Source organism: Pinus tabuliformis, chromosome 7 (assembly GCF_031772625.1).
Source record: "Pinus tabuliformis cultivar Carrire ecotype Pingquan chromosome 7, CPIR1, whole genome shotgun sequence".
Lineage (NCBI taxonomy): Eukaryota > Viridiplantae > Streptophyta > Pinopsida > Pinales > Pinaceae > Pinus > Pinus tabuliformis.
Genome location: NC_142293.1, coordinates 1,798,888,229 through 1,798,905,879, shown reverse-complemented (window position 1 = coordinate 1,798,905,879; position 17,651 = coordinate 1,798,888,229).

Below are 17,651 nucleotides of genomic sequence, written 5' to 3'. Positions count from 1 at the left end.
TTTCCAGAGTTTTCCATCCTCTAAATCTACTGCTTCCTTCACAATTCTAGGATCATAATCAGTAATAGATAAAGCAAAATTTGAACAGAAAGAAGATGGACTATACCTTTCTGGCTGCCTTCTTTCTTGAACTGATCTTCTCACACCTGGAGTTTGTGGCTCTTCATCTTCTGATTCCTCCTCTGTTGTAGAGTCTAATTCTTCCTCCTTTAGCTCAAACTCTATCTTCTCAGGTTCCTTTGGTTGGACTTCATGTTTAATAACATCTTTCACCTCTCTAAACACCACATCTCAGTTGTACACAACCTTCCTTGTTACTAGGTTCCAAAGCTTATAACCCTTTAAACCATCCTTATACCCAATAAAGATGCACTTTTCAGATTTACTATCCAGCTTGGTTTGTTTCTCCTTTGGAACATGTACATATGTATCACATCCAAATACCCTCAGATGTGAAAGAGAGGGTTTCTTACCAGTCCATACCTCTTGTGGATTTTTATCCTCCAACGCTGATGAAGGTGATCTGTTGACCAGGTAACATGTTGTCTCCACCGCCTCTGCCCAAAATTCTTGTCCTAACCCGAAACCACTAAGCATGCTTCTTGCCCTTTCCATCAACGTCTTGTTCATTCATTCTGCAACTCCATTTTGCTGAGGTGTATATGGAGTAGTCTTCTACTGTGTTATACCAAACTTCTTACAGAATTCTTCAAATTCCTTACTGCAAAACTCTCCACTGTTATCTATCCTCAACACCTTTATCTTCTTCTCTGTCTGGTTTTCCACCAGAGCCTTAAATTCTTTAAACCTATCAAAGACTTCAAATTTCTTCTTAAGGAAATATATCCATGTATTCCTTGAGAAGTCATCTATAAATGATACATAGTACATCGACTTACCCAGTGATGGAACCTTCACAGGTCCAAACACATCACTGTGCACAAGCTCTAATATATGTTTCACCCTCTTACCACCAGAGGGGAAACTCACCCGATTCTGCTTCCCATATACACAATTTTCACAGAAATAAAAATCCAGAGAGCTATTACTCATACCTTCTACCATACCTTTAACATGAAGTATTTGAAGGCCCTTCTCTCCAATATATCCAAGCCTTTGATGCCACAACATGGTCTTCTCTCCAGAGACCACTAGATTTTCTGCTCCACTTTCAGGAACCACAGAAGTGTTGCACCCATCAATAATAGTGCTACCTTGCAACTTGTACAGAGTTCCAATTCGAATTCCCTGCATCAATACCAGTGCTCCCCGAACCATTTTTCAGGTATCCTTCTCGAGCACTATTTTCACACCTGCATCATTTAGCTTGCTTATAGAAATCAAATTTCTAGCTAATGCAGGAATATGCAGAACACCCGGAAGTGTTCTAATCCTTCCACCTTGCAACTTCAACTTTACTTTTCCACGACCAACGATTCTAGCCTTCCTATCATCCCCTAAGAAGACATCACCACCATCGTATTTCTCATACTCGCAGAACCACTCTCTATGGGGAGTGAAGTGAAAGGATGCACCTGAGTCAATCAACTATGCCTCATGATCTACATGTGTACTTGAAGAAGCCAAGTACTCATCCCCACCTTCATCTGAGGTGGTTTTTGCCTCTGCAAAAGGAGCATCATCAGATCCCTTTCCTTTGTCAAGAGATTTATATTTATAGTCCCTTTTGTAGTGCCCTTCCTTTCCGCATTTCCAGCACACCACCTTTACAGGTTTTCCTAGAGATTTAGATCTCCCTCTAGATTCAGATCTCCCACTCGATGACTTATTTTTGTTTCTGTTTTGGGACCACCCTCGTACAGACAAGGCATCACCATTCTGGCTCTCTGTATTTTTCCGTCTCATCTCCTCCATCAACAAAGATGAGACAATTTCATCAAACTGCAAGGCACTTGCATTGCTACCTATTGTAATAACTAGACTATCCCACGAATCTGGTAGAGAACACAAAAAACTAATGCACTTATCTTAATTTGAAATTTTGATATCAATAGACGATAACTGACTTACCACAGTATTAAACGCATTCAGATGCTCTATCACTGAGTCTCCATCTTTCATCCTCAGGTTATATAGCTTTTTCCATAGGAATAGTTTATTCACCAGAGACTTAGATTGGTACAAAGTCCCTAACTTGTCCCACAAAGCCTTCGCCGTAGCTTCCCTTGATACATTCAGCAATATTGAATCTGAGACACACAATCGTATTGTGCTCTTTGCCTTCTGATCCAACTTCTTCCATTCTTCATCGGTCACTCCCATTGATTTAGTACCCGGATCTACCACAATCCACTGATCTTTATCCACCAAAAGATCATCCATCTTGTGTTTCCACAACTCAAAACTCTAACCATTAAATTTCTCGATCTCTATCTTTCCACTACTCGCCATCTTCTTTTACCACCAGAATCAATCTCGCAAATCTCCCATTGGACAGGGTCTACCATAGGCCCAAGCGAAACCCCTCAGCAACAAAGGCATCCGCTTGAAGCCAAAACAACTATGAAACCAAATGTAGGTTTTAACCCTACACAGAAATTACCTGCATACGAATTCTAAAACACAGAAAATAAACAATGCGAGAGCATAACACATAAAACACATATACACAGAGATTTTACCCGGGATCCCAAAACCGGGACTACCAGCTTGATTTTTTCATTATTTTCCTTTCAATGTTACAATACATATTTATACATGCTGAAGCATCCAATACCATGGACTGAAAACCATCGTATCCAAAACCATGGAATGAAAACCATAGGTAGGTTCGCCCAACCTAATATAGGGTCCAATTTTTTTTTTCCCAAGGCGCTGCAATAGACCCCATAAAGGGGGCTACCTGCCCCCCTCAAAGCCCCCCTATGATCACCCCCCCTGGCGCAGCTCAATCGACGCAACGAAGGGGGGGCTCCGCCCCCCCTCTAGCCCCCCGGTTCACTACGTAGGTTAGTCATGGAAAGAATATAACACAACCCAACAAGTATAATCAATTTCAACAACCATTTATTCCATATCCACCTCCATATTATCCTCCTCAAACAAAATCGTTTCCAAAATTTCAAAATCAAACTCAGCCTTTTAATCAACCACTTCAATTACCATCTGTGGAGTGCTAAAAAAGGTATGTTTTTGATGATTATTTCAGTATCTTTTCAGTAGAACTTGCAAACCTTTTTACATCATGAACTCAGAAAACGATAAAGAATTATAACAAAACATGTGAGATTAATATGCAAGACTAAACCACTGACAATTGTCATTTCCTTATGCAGGAAGGACTGAAAACGAGAAGTTTCTGTTCCAAAGGAAAGGACAAGGACGAGTTAACCGCTGTCCCTATGACGGGAGACCGAATGCAAACAAGGCAAAGCAAATCAAAGTGAATCAGCCTAGAAAAGGAGGTGGAGATATCAGCTTGGCGCAGGAGAGAAAAGAAATGACTGAGGGCTAACGGTTCGACGAATCCCTCAAGATCCTTGATCCTGAGGGATCGCTGTTTTATCTATTTTTGCACTTAGACATCTCCGTCGTCACCCTTATAAAAGGGATAGCACTGTTAGCTCGGAAGAGAGTTAGACATGATTATGCTTTTATGTAATTTCTTCTAAGGTCAAAACTTTGATCAGCGAGTCTCGATAAGAACTGGTTTATTGTAATTCTTCTTTATGCATTAATACAAACTTGGTGATTACTTCATCTCTGAGTCTGGATTAACTTCAAGTGGTGTACCACTGCAGGCTAAGGGCCCGGCCCTAGAGGACACTTGCTCCTGTATTATTACGTTGGTTTATGCGTGGTTTGCCTATCGTCGTTATTTGGTAATCTGATGTGTTTTATAATTTTACATCACATGCTCTGTTATGTTTAATTCATTAAGGTTTCCACAGACATAACTATTATATTGACTCTGCATCATATTACTGTTCTTTTAAGAGTTGATCTAATATTACTAGTCTTAACAGAATACTGTTACTATTCCATTACAGAGTTTTTGTGTTGTGCACCTGTTCATTCACGTTACGGAATTCATCTTGGGAGTTATGTTCTTTACGATTGTTGGATTTATAAACAATGTTGTTCTATTTTGAAACGCAGTCGTATTCCTTCTAACTGAGATTGATACTTGGATAAGATTACTATTTAAGTGTGCTGTGTGCATATATGGTTTTCAAGCGCTGTTCCATAGTTCATCAGTAATCAGTGTTGTTCCATTGGTGTGTGTTGTTCGATCTGCCTTAAGAGTGAAAGATTGTTGTTTGATTACGATTAATGCATTTGATTTGATAGATTAGGTTTGTTCCTGCTTGTGAGACTTAGTTGCTGTTCTATTTCTTAGCTGTTGTCCTATTTTGGAATTGCTATTCCATTACAGACTTGCTATTCGATTTCTTATTTGCTTTCCCATTTTCTTATCTGCCATTCCATTTACTAGAATTTGTTATTTTGGTATGGGAGACGATCTAAGGCTGTAGTGAGAATTGGCATTTACTGTCTAGCTCCCAGATCCACGATCTGTTCTCTGATTTCCTTTTCCATCAGTTTCCAAAGGGATGGGTTATTGCTACTGAACCCTTGACTGATAAGTTACTTAGTCTTTTGAGTGTGTGATTTACTCTTTTGAAGTAGTTAAGTTGTAGACAAGCATCCATTTACTCTTGTATTTCTGACCGCTGTACTACTAGCATTACCCTGGCAAATGATAGCCTCAGACTGAGACACTCTTTGAAATAACAAAACGCTCCCGGATTGACATATTAATGTGAGGTAACTAGAGGTGAAAGAGACCCTTTTTATAGCTCTACATTTTGGCGTCGTTGCTGGGGAAAGAGTGTAGCCATTTGTTCTTTTTTCAAAGTAGTGTACGAACCTACTAGGGAAGAGTTGGATTTTAAAAACGAAAGGTAAGAACCTACGTATGGAGCATGTAAAAGCCCTACTCCTTTGTCTACTTTCCTAAAAGATTTGTTGTTGTTTTGTTTGAATAGAATTTAGTAGTTAATTTGAGTGCATGACTAAGCAGAAAAAACCAGAAAAAAATACCAAACCTCTACCCAAGCCAGAAAAAGCTAAGGGGCCGGTGACCCTTGGCCGAACGACCTTCATAGACGAAATCTACAAGAAAGCAAAATCTCAGCCATCAGTAGGACCCAGGAAAATCATTTCTAAACAGCCTACTAGTTCCCTTCAGGCCACAGGATCACCATCTGTAGCCTTTGCTGAGGTGCATAGTCAAACTGAAGAGCAGGACTTTCAAGAAATTGAAAATTCTACTCGAGAACTATTGCAGGAAGGGAATTTCAGCAATCTTTGTGAAGGAGAAGGAGAGACAGGGGAAACTGAGGAACCAAGATCTCCTATTGGAACAACTCAGCCATTAAACAGCCCAGACAAGGGAAGTGCTGCAAAAATCATTGTTGAAGAAACTCAATCTCCTCAGACATCAGGTATTCTCATTATCCCAGATAGAGGAAGTGCTATTAAAACTATTCCTGTCAAAGCCATTCCATCTCAACCTAGGTATACCCTCATAGATATCCCAGAAGGATATTGGCATACATTCGACCCTATGGCTCAAAATCAGCCAAACACCCAAACCTCTACATTACAATACCCTATAATGGATTCTGCAGCAAATGCGCCTATGAAAGCAATCCCTCTTCAACATATCCCTACATTTCACGGTCTTACATCAGAAGATCCAGATGCATTTTTATTTGAATTTGATGTGTTGTGTAGGGGATATGATTACACCACCGACCCCCATAAACTGAAATTATTTCCCTCTACATTAAAAGGGGTTGTTTTAAGATGGTTTATGGGATTAGGTGGCGGGGTTATAAATAACTGGGATCAAATGAAAGAATCTTTTCTAAAAAAATATCAGGATTATTGCAGGTCTAGAGAACTAAAGGACGAAATATTCCAGATGACAGCTAGACCGAATGAAACATTAGAGGAGTATGTGGAACGTTTCCAGTATAATCTACAAAGATCTCCTTATGCATCACTACCTTTACCTGATAATGTGTTAAAAACAACATTGATAAGGGGCATGACGGAACAATGCATCGAAACATTAAACATTATGGGAAAATGGGATATTTATCAAGAAAATTTTGCTGACATAATTGATTTATGTATCAGGAGCTCGAGAGGCAGCACAAGAGTAAAACCAGCAGAACATGATCGGTTTGTAAGAGATAATAAAATTTCAACAGAAGGAGTAACACATGTAGAAATTGGAAATTTATTGGAAAATTTTAAAACTGATATACTAGGGACACTGACTACACAACTTGATATTATGCAAGCCAAACAGAAGCAAATGGAGGTAGAATAGAATTTGGCGATCTTATGTCCCTGATGCAGGAAAAAGCATAGCCACAAGGAGTGTCCACTGGATATAGTCCAAACATGCGCCATCTGTACAAAAGATCACCTTACGGAGAGCTGCCCCTCACTTCCTAGATTTAAAGCGGTATATAAGGAAGCGGAAGAAGAACCAGAATCAGTGTATTTACTCAACTAGCGCCATCAGTGGCAGCCGAGACAATCTGGTATGTTTCCAGACACAACTTCTTCTTTTAAGCCTCCATATTACAATGCTCAAAAATATAGTATGTGGCAAAGTCAATCCCGACCCCCGTTTCAAAACTGGTCACCACAGTCGTTTCCTTCTTCAAACCCGTGGCTGAATCAGGCAATCCAATCTGGTTGGCTGAATTTTCCTTATACTCCACCATATTGGCAAGGTAACTCATATCCTCTACAATGGACTCCCCCTACTTCACAAAGTTCAGCCTGGCAGACAAACTGGAAGAGACCGATGCATCAGCCAGTAGGAACTATTCCGCTCCCCCAACCTACACTGCCAGCCTTACAACAAAATCCCCAATCTAATTTGAGACCGCAACTCCCAGCCCAACCCAACCCCAATCCAAATAACAGACCGGTCCAATCTCTCCAAAGTATAGAAACACCAGAAATAGGAGCCGATCTGAGGGAGTGTAATGATCTTCAGTTAAGATTTGGGCGTATTATTGAAACCGAGGGAGATAAGACTGTTCAGATTGAAGATCAGTTACCCAGAGAACATCTGTCACAACAAGAGGATGTGAATAAACAAAAAACTCATAATAAAGCAACCACATCCTCTCCTCCGTTCCGAGAGCGATTAGTCATACTTCGACCTATACAATATCCTGATTTTGACATTCTAGGAGAATTACAAAATTTGTCCATAAAAATTCCATTCCTCCAAGATATTCAAGACATCCCGATATATGCAAAAACTATCAAAGAATTGTGCATAAAGAAACCAAGGAGGAATATAACAAATAATCCAAGAGTCCAAGTAGTCGGCACTTTATCTCACTTACTATCAGGGAAAGAAACACCCATTAAATATGAAGACCCAGGAAATCCAATTGTAACTGTCCAAATTTATGGTCAGACCCTGTCCGATGCCTTAGTTGATCTAGGAGCTGTAATTAATATCTTAACAACCACTACTTGCCAAAATCTAGGCATTACATCTGTAGAACCCACCTCTACCTTGCTAGAATTGGCTGACCGATTTGTGGTTCGGTCGGAGGGTACTCTACATGATGTCATGGTCTCTGTTGATTCCTGGGAATATCCAACCGATTTCCTGATAATAAATACTAAAACCCGACTTGATGGACATCCACTGATTTTAGGTAGACCTTGGCTTGCCATTGTCGATGCTTATATTGGCTGCCGGCAAGGAAATATGACCATAACAAAAGGACAAAATATCAATCTGAATTTAGTTCTATATCCTCCAGCGCAGCCAAGTGTCACAATAATCAAAACTAATAAGCACCCTGTATCATACCTTACTGATAACATTAGATCTCCATTAACTATACAAGAGGCACTTGATTTTAAAGACCAAACAGAAGATGATGCCATTAATAATTTCATTAGTCAAACTGAATCTAGATCCTGCACACAGTGTCACATGATAGAAGAAGCATTTGATAATGAATTAGAAGAAGATCCTCTGAAAGATACACATGATCAAACAATACCTGTTACTTCTGTTGCAAATAGTAAAATTGTGGAAATTGAACCGGGAAAAACCTTAAATATTAATGCCAACCTCACACCTGAACAAGAAATGAAGCTCATCCATTTGTTAAGGAAATATAAAGAAGAATTTGCGTGGGATTACCCTGATATGAAAGGAATTGACCCCAAATTATGTACACACCGCATTTATATAGAAAAGGATGCTATACCTGTTCGTCAACCTCAAAGGAGACTTAATGCTCATCTAAAAGACGTGGTAAAATCTGAACTTCAAAAACTTTTAGATGTCAATTTTATCTATCCTATCTCTGATAGTAAATGGGTCTCTCCGCTTGTGGTGGTACCAAAAAAGAATGGGAAATGGAGAATCTGTGTGGACTACAGGGAGCTAAATAAAGCAACACAAAAAGACCACTTTCCTCTCCCATTCATCGACCAAGTATTAGATACTTTAGCAGGAAATAAATTCTTTTCTTTCCTGGATGGATTCAGTGGATACAATCAGATTCAGATTGCCCTTGAAGACCAAGACAAAACTACTTTTACTTGTCCTTGGGGAACATTTGCCTACTGAGTTCTACCTTTTGGCTTATGCAATGCTCCTGCCACATTCCAAAGGGCTATCCTTAGCATTTTTGCAGATTTAATAAATGACGGACTTGAAGTATACATGGATGACTTTACACCATATGGAGATGATTTCGATCCAGCATTGGATACCCTAGAAAAAGTCCTACAACGCTGCATTGCTACCAGGGTTTGTTTAAGCCACAAAAAATGTTATATGATGATGACTGAAGGACTTATCCTAGGACACTATATTTCAGTAGCTGGCATTCAGGTAGACCCAGCCAAAATCCAAATACTTTTGCTTATTCCCACTCCTACCACTCAAACAGAGGTACGCAGTTTTCTTGGATTTTCTGGTTATTATAGGCGATTTATAGAACATTATTCGCACATTGCTGCACCTCCATATGCTCTAACTGGTAACGTTGATTTTATTTGGACAGAAAAATGTGAACGTGCTTTCAAGGATTTGAAGAAGCTCGTATCCACAGCCCCAGTCCTTCGAGGACCAAATTGGGATTTGCGATTCCAGATATCATCTGATGCCTCAGATACATCCATTGGAGCGGTCCTTGGGCAGGAGGAGGATAAAAAACCATATGCAATTTATTATATCAGCAAAAATTTATCCCCTGCTGAATTAAATTACACTGTTACTGAAAACGAATTCCTAGCTGTAATACATGTTGTCAACAAGTTTAGACATTACATTACTGGATATCCTGTCGCCGTCATTGTTCTACTAATTCTCCTATGATTTTTCACCTTCATCATGACGACCCCTTTTTAATCCTTTTTTATTATTATTTAGGAATAAGAGCAAAGGGTTTATATCTTCCTATTGAGATGATAAGACTTCTTCCACCATTCCTACTCTTAAGGTGTGTTGAACCACCCCTTGTGTATAAATAAGGGAAATTACTTTATGAAAAACGAAAGAAAAAAGTAAGCATAACTTATAAGTTGTCAAATGCAGGATAGGGGGTCTCATAAAGAGCCAGCCTACCATGATCATGAGGATGAAATCGAAGTGACATTCCCACTATGGCCACCACACCAGGGATATGGTCCAAAAGGTATATCAAATAAACAACCCTTGGAACAGGAGGTCTCATCACGATCCAGCCTGCCCATTTTTCGCTCCTTCCTCGTGAATGGCATTATGGTTAACTGGCCACCAAGCTAGCATAATGGTCTACATTTTGACATCACACAACATTCCCTAAGTATACAAAAAGGATCATGGTTCCAAGGGTGAAATAAACAACTCTACCAAGGTTATGGACACCTGTCGGCAGCAGAGCACTGTTAATGGTATTGAAGTCATATTATTTACACCAATAGGTGAGTTATTAACACCCTTTTGTTTCTTATACCTTAGTAATTAATCATATATCCCCGAATTATATAACGCATGTAAATTTATTATCACCAATCATGGCAGAGTAACTAACAATGACCGCAGGAGATTTGGAAAGTACGATAGATGTCCTATCTTGCCAGCCTCGCATCATATCACAGTAGCCTCTTACGTAACAAGTGATCTAACTCTACGCCTCGATTTTGGTAATTCGTTGTTTTTGTAAACATGGCATATTTCCATATGCTATTCCTTTATGACTCTGTTTCAGAGCGGGCGCTGCTCCTTTATTTGACAGCTGAGACAGCCTATCACATTGCGGGGGGGCGAGGTTAACCTCATTATTCCTTGGATTACGTGTCAACTCACTATTCGGGAAAGTTGTGTACTAGGGTATGGCATGGCTCAACGGCATACTATTTTTATTTTTCTGCATGAATTGCTATTCATAAGCCATTTCTATTGTATACTCTGTTTTTTGAACAAGTTTTGCATATATTAGCCTCTTTGTGTTTCAACAGCACGAACAGCTGTTGTTCCATTGAGAGTTTACAGTGAAACCATGGGAGGAAGATCGATCCGGAGGGAACCGCAGGTATTGATAGGTATACTAGGGACACTGACTACACAACTTGATATTATGAAGGCCAAACAGAAGCAAATGGAGGTAGAACAGAATTTGGCGATCTTATGTCCCTGATGCAGGAAAAAGCATAGCCACAAGGAGTGTCCACTGGATACAGTCCAAACATGCGCCATCTGTACAAAAGATCACCTTACGGAGAGCTACCCCTCACTTCCTGGATTGAAAGCAGTGTATAAGGAAGCGGAAGAAGAACCAGAATCGGTGTATTTACTCAACTAGCGCCATCAGTGGCAGCCGAGACAATCTGGTATGTTTCCAGACCCAACTTCTTCTTTTAAGCCTCCATAGTACAATGCTCAACAATATAGTATGTGGCAAAGTCAATCCCGACCCCCGTTTCAAAACTGGTCACCACAGTCGTTTCCTTCTTCAAACCTGTGGCTGAATCAGGCAAGCCAATCTAGTTGGCTGAATTTTCCTTATACTCCACCATATTGGCAAGGTAACTCATATCCTCTACAATGAACTCCCCCTACTTCACAAAGTTCAGCCTGGCAGACAAACTGGCAGAGTCCGATGCATCAGCCAGTAGGAACTATTCCGCTCCCCCAACCTACACTGCCAGCCTTACAACAAAAGCTGCAGTCTAATCTGAGACCGCAACTCCCAGCCCAACCCAACCCCAATCCAAATAACAGACCGGTCCAATCTCTCCAAATTATAGAAACACCAGAAATAGGAGCCGATCTGAGGGAGTGTAATGATCTTCAGTTAAGATATGGGCGTATTATTGAAACCGAGGGAGATAAGATAGTTCAGATTGAAGATCAGTTACCCAGTGAACATCTATCACAACAAGAGGATGTGAATAAACAACAAACTCATAATCAAGCAACCACATCCTCTCCTCCGTTCCCAGAACGATTAGTCATACTTCAACCTATACAATATCCTGATTTTGACATTCTAGGAGAATTACAAAATTTGTCCATAAAAATTCCATTCCTCTAAGATATTCAAGACATCCCAATATATGCAAAAACTATCAAAGAATTGTGCATAAAGAAACCAAGGAGGAATATAACAAATAATCCAAGAGTCCAAGTATTCGGCACTTTATCTGACTTACTATCAGGGAAAGAAACACCCATTAAATATGAAGACCCAGGAAATCCAATTGTAACTGTCCAAATTTATGGTCAGACCCTGTCCAATGCCTTAGTTGATCTAGGAGCTGCAATTAATATCTTAACAACCACTACTTGCCAGAAGCTAGGCATTACATCTGTAGAACCCACCTCTACCTTGCTAGAATTGGCTAACCGATCTGTGGTTCGGCCGGAGGGTACTCTACATGATGTCATGGTCTCTGTTGATTCCTGGGAATATCCAACCAATTTCCTGATAATAAATCCTAAAACCCAACTTGATGGACATCCACTGATTTTAGGTAGACCTTGGCTTGCCACTGCCGATGCTTATATTGGCTGTCAGCAAGGAAATATAACCATAACCAAAGGACCAAATATCAAGAATTTAGTTCTATATCCTCCAGCGCAGCCAAGTGTCACAATAATCAAAACTAATAAGCACCATGTATCATACCTTACAGATAACATTAGATCTCCATTAACTATACAACACGCACTTGATTTTAATGACTAAACAGATGATGATGCCATTAATAATTTCATTAGTCAAACTGAATCTAGATCCTGCACACAGTGTCACATGATAGAAGAAGCATTTGACAATGAATTAGAAGAAGATCCTCTGAAAGATACACATGATCAAACAATACCTGTTACTTCTATTGCAAATAGTAAAATTGTGGAAATTGAACCGGGAAAAACCTTAAATATTAATGCCAACCTCACACCTGAACAAGAAATGAAGCTCATCCATTTGTTAAGGAAATATAAAGAAGCATTTGCATGGGATTACCCTGATATGAAAGGAATTGACCCCAAATTATGTACGCACCACATTTATATAGAAAAGGATGCTAGACCTGTTCGTCAACCTCAAAGGAGACTTAATCCTCATCTAAAATATGTGGTAAAAGCTGAACTTCAAAAACTTTTAGATGTCAATTTTATCTATCCTATCTCTGATAGTAAATGGGTCTCTCCGCTTGTGGTGGTACCAAAAAAGAATGGGAAATGGAGAATCTGTGTGGACTACAGGGAGCTAAATAAAGAAACACAAAAATACCACTTTCCTCTCCCATTCATCGACCAAGTATTAGATACTTTAGTAGGAAATAAATTATTTTCTTTCCTGGATGGCTTCAATGGATACAATCAGATTCAAATTGCCCCTGAAGACCAAGACAAAACTACTTTTACTTGTCGTTGGGGAACATTTTCCTACCGAGTTCTACCTCTTGGCTTATGCAATGCTCCTGTCACATTCCAAAGGGCTATCCTTAGAATTTTTGCAGATTTAATAAATGATGGACTTGAAGTATACATGGATGACTTTACACCATATGGAGATGATTTTGATCCAGCATTGGATACCCTAGAAAAAGTCTTACAACGCTGCATTGCTACCTGGCTTTGTTTATGCCACGAAAAATGTTATATGATGATGACTGAAGGACTTATCCTAGGACACTATATTTCAGCAGCTAGCATTCAGGTAGACCCAACCAAAATCCAAATACTTTTGCTTATTCCCACTCCTACCACTCAAACAGAGGTACGCAGTTTTCTTGGATTTTCTGGTTATTATAGGCGATTTATAGAACATTATCCGCACATTGTTGCACCTCTATATGTACTAACTGGTAACGTTGATTTTATTTGGACAGAAAAATGTGAACGTGCTTTCAAGGATCTGAAGAAGCTCGTATCCACAACCCCAATCCTTCGAGGACCAAATTGGGATTTTCCATTCCAGATATCATCTGATGCCTCAGATACAGCCAATGGAGCAGTCCTTGGGCAGGAGGAGGATAAAAAACCATATGCAATTTATTACATCAGCAAAAATTTATCCCCTGTTGAATTAAATTACACTGTTACTGAAAAAGAATTCTTAGCTGTAATACATGTTGTCAACAAGTTTAGACATTACATTACTGGATATCCTGTCGCTGTCATTGTTCTACTAATTCTGCTATGATTGTTCACCTTCATCATGACGACCCCTTTTTAATCCTCTTTGATTATTATTTAGGAATAAGAGCAAAGGGTTTATATCTTCCTATTGAGATGTTAAGACTTATTCCACCATTCCTACTGTTAAGGAGTGTTGAACTACCCCTTGTGTATAAATAAGGGAAAGTACTTTATGAAAAAGAAAGAAAAAAGTAAGCATGACTTATAAGTTGTCAAATGCAGGATAGGGGGTCTCATCAAGAGCTAGCCTACCATGATCATGAGGATGAAAGCAAAGTGGCATTCCCACTATGGCCACCACACCAGGGATATGGTCCAAAAGGTATATCAAATAAACAACCCTTGGAACAGGAGGTCTCATCACGAGCCGACCTGCCCACTTTTCGCTCCTTCCTCGTGAATGGCATTATGGTTAACTGGTCACCAAGCCAACATAATGGCCTACATTTTGACATCACACAACATTCCCTAAGTATACACAAAGGATCATGGTTCCAAGGGTGAAATAAACAACTCTGCCAAGGTTATGGACACCTGTCGGCAACAGAGCACTGTTAATGGTATTGAAGTCACATTATTTACACCAATAGGTGAGTTATTAACACCCTTTTGTTTCTTATACCTTAGTAATTGATCATATATCATTCCCCGAATTATATAACGCATGTAAATTTATTATCACCAATCATGGCAGAGTAACTAACAATGACCGCATGAGATTTGGAAAGTACGACAGATGTCCTATCCTCCCGCCTCACATCATATCACAACAGCCTCTTACATAATAAGCGATCTAACTCTACGCCTCGATTTCGGTAATTCGTTGTTTTTGTAAACATGGCATATTGCCATACGTTGTTCCTTTATGACTCTGTTTCAGAGCGGGCGTTACTCCTTTATTTGACGGCTGGGACAACCTATCACATTGCGGGGGGGGAGGTTAACCTCATTATTCCCTGGATTACGTGTCAACTCACTATTCGGGAAAGTTGTGTACTAGGGTATGGCATGGCTCAACGGCATACTATTTTTATTTTTTCTACACGAATTGCTGTTCATAAGCCATTTCTATTGTATACTCTGTTTTTTTTAACAAGTCTTGTGTCTATTAGCCTCTCTGTGTTTCAACAGCACGAATAGCTGTCGTTCCATTGAGAGTTTACAGTGAAACCATGGGAGGAAGATCGATCCGGAGGGAACCGCAGGTGTTGACACTCTCTGCTACTACCCGGGAAATCCTGGCAAGAGCAGGGTGGCTGACTTATCTCAACCGCTTGCAGGAGTCTAATGAGACGGTGGTAATTGAATTCCTGCAGAATTTGCAAGAGGATTACTCCATAGTGAGGGGGAGACATATAGCAGTCACCGATGACATAATTGCAGAAGTCTCAGGACTACCAGCCACCGGACCTGTATGGACGTTAAAAAAGGAGAGATTGGAGAAGATTATAGAAATCTTCCAGGACGAAGGCCAGAGTCTGGTAATTAAAGGAAAGGGAGTTCTGCCAGCAATGCTAGGAGAGCCCTGGGCAGAATTGGCAAGGACCGTTCAAAGCTACATCACCTGTGAAGGAAGAAAAGACGTGGTAAGACCACAACATCTTAAACTCTTAGTTGTACTAAAGCAGAAATGCTTTGTAAATTTACCTGCATTTTTGAATTCGTTACTTCATGACATTGCACGAAGCATAAAAAAGGCACAACCTGTAGAGTCAGTTGTTAGTCATCATGGGTTGATTCGGTTAATTGTCAGTCATAGCCTCACCCAGTAGCAGAGTAGCTGGGAAGAGCTAATTGCCATGATAGATGGGGGGTTGACAACACCATCCCCAAAACATAAGCATGCCACCAGTACACCTGAGCGTCAAGAAAAAAGTAGGGAACTAGCAAAACAGAAACATGCGACCAGTACATCCGAGCGTCCGGAAAAATGCAAGGAATTGGCAAAGCGTAAGCATGCCACGGGTACACCCGAATGGCCAGAAAAATGTAGGAAATTTGTTCGGCTAGCACGGATACGAGGGAGACTGGAGAAGCTCCAGGAAAACACCAGTCGGCCGATAGAAATTGAAGATGAGCAACCCTCACGGCCAGAAGAAGAGGCCAAGCAATCTGAAGAAGAAGAGAAAGAAGAGGCTAAGCAATCTGAAGAGAAAGAGAAAGAAGAGGCCAAGCAATCTGAAGAAGAAAATGAAGAAGGAGCCGAGCATTCTGAAACAGAAACCGATAAATCTGAGCAGGAGGAGGAAATGGAACAGCAGGAAGGTAGCCCATTGCAGGACCCAGTGGGAGAAGATGAATTGGCCGAAGTCTTGGCCAATATGGGCGAATATGGCCAACCTTCCAGTCCATCAAACCTCCATGACGAAAAGAAACCCCAGGAGGAAAATGCACCTGAAGAACCACATGCAAAGGAGGCAGAAGAAGAGAATCTACCTGTTCATGATAAAGAGACGATAGGAGATACTGAACAGGAACAACCAGTTCCTAACCAGAAGACATCGGAAGAAATTCCAGAGGAAGCAGGGGCAGAAAGAGAAGTCGCCCAAGAAATGACAGAACCAGTTAGGGTTCCTGCCCCAAAACAGCCAGAGCAGAATAATGAAGAAACACCCCAGAAGGAAGATCCGGGAACTAGTCATAGTCCAGGCCACAGTGAATAGCCTGCTGTTCCTTCTAAGGAAATTTTTGAAATCAAAGAACTGCGAAAGGAACAGCAGAGATTATTGAATATAATAGTCCAGCTCCACCAGCAGATTAGGATCCTGAAAGCAAGGCAAAGGGTAAAAAGGACTTCAGGTAGGAAAAAGGTGACCACTCCAGCAAAACCCCGCAAGGCAAAGGGGCGGAGGATCAGAATTCGTCCTGCTGTTCAAAACCCTATCGAAAACCAAGCTGCTGTTCCAAATGATGCTGAGGAACAGACTGTTGTTCCAATTGAAAAGGAACAACAACATACTGATATTCACGTTAAAATAGAAATGGATGACATGATGACCTGTGATAAGGAAATTCAGACGGAGGCACCACTTTCAGGAGTGATAAGGGTTCTGAACTCAAAGAAACGCAATGAGAAAGTTCAGGTAAAACTCCTGTCCTCCACTGCTACATGGAGAAGAGATCCAAAAACAGTAACCCTGCGAAAGGGGTTGAAGCAAGCTCAGCGAGAAGCAGAAAAGCTTAGAGAGCAAACGGTCCCTCGCGAAAAGTATGAATAGCTACAAAAGTAACTTAGGAACGTCAATCAATCTGAAAGCCAAGCTTTTGAAGGTTAGCAGAAGGAACAAGAGAAAGTCGCAAAGGTAACTCGTAGGCTAGATATTGTTATCAAGCAGATGATACCTTGTGTTCTTTATACAATGACGTCTTAGCATGTAGAGCCCCTGCTAAGAATTATGCCCTGTTTCTACTGGAACGATATTTTCAGTTAAAAATAAAAGATGTTAAAGCAGGTTCTCCCATACAAATTAACACTGTCAATGATTTTATAGACTGTTGTAAGCACTACAGGGTAAAATTCCAAAGACTGCTGTGTGAGTTCTACTTACATAACCTTGTATTAGACTAGGAGACCAAGTTGAACCCTGGCCCTTTTGTTGGAGACATCCAATTGCAGGCATTCATCTCATTTGGAGTTAATCAAATTAAATGGCTTAAAGCCTATAATGCTTTCTAGAGGCAAGAAAACGGCTTAGATTTGTGGGTAAGGGCTGAGCCTAGGAACCCAATACAGTTGTGGAAAGCACAGAGAAACCTCATGAAGACTCCGGGTGTAATTGAAACATTAGGACCCATGCATGAGGCACTCATTCGACAGGGATTAGAATACTTTCTTTCTATCAAAGACCTTGCCATTGATGCAGCTAAATTTTGGTATCAAATATCTAATCCGAATATCCAGCTCAGGGAACCATTTAAGTATGAGAATTTT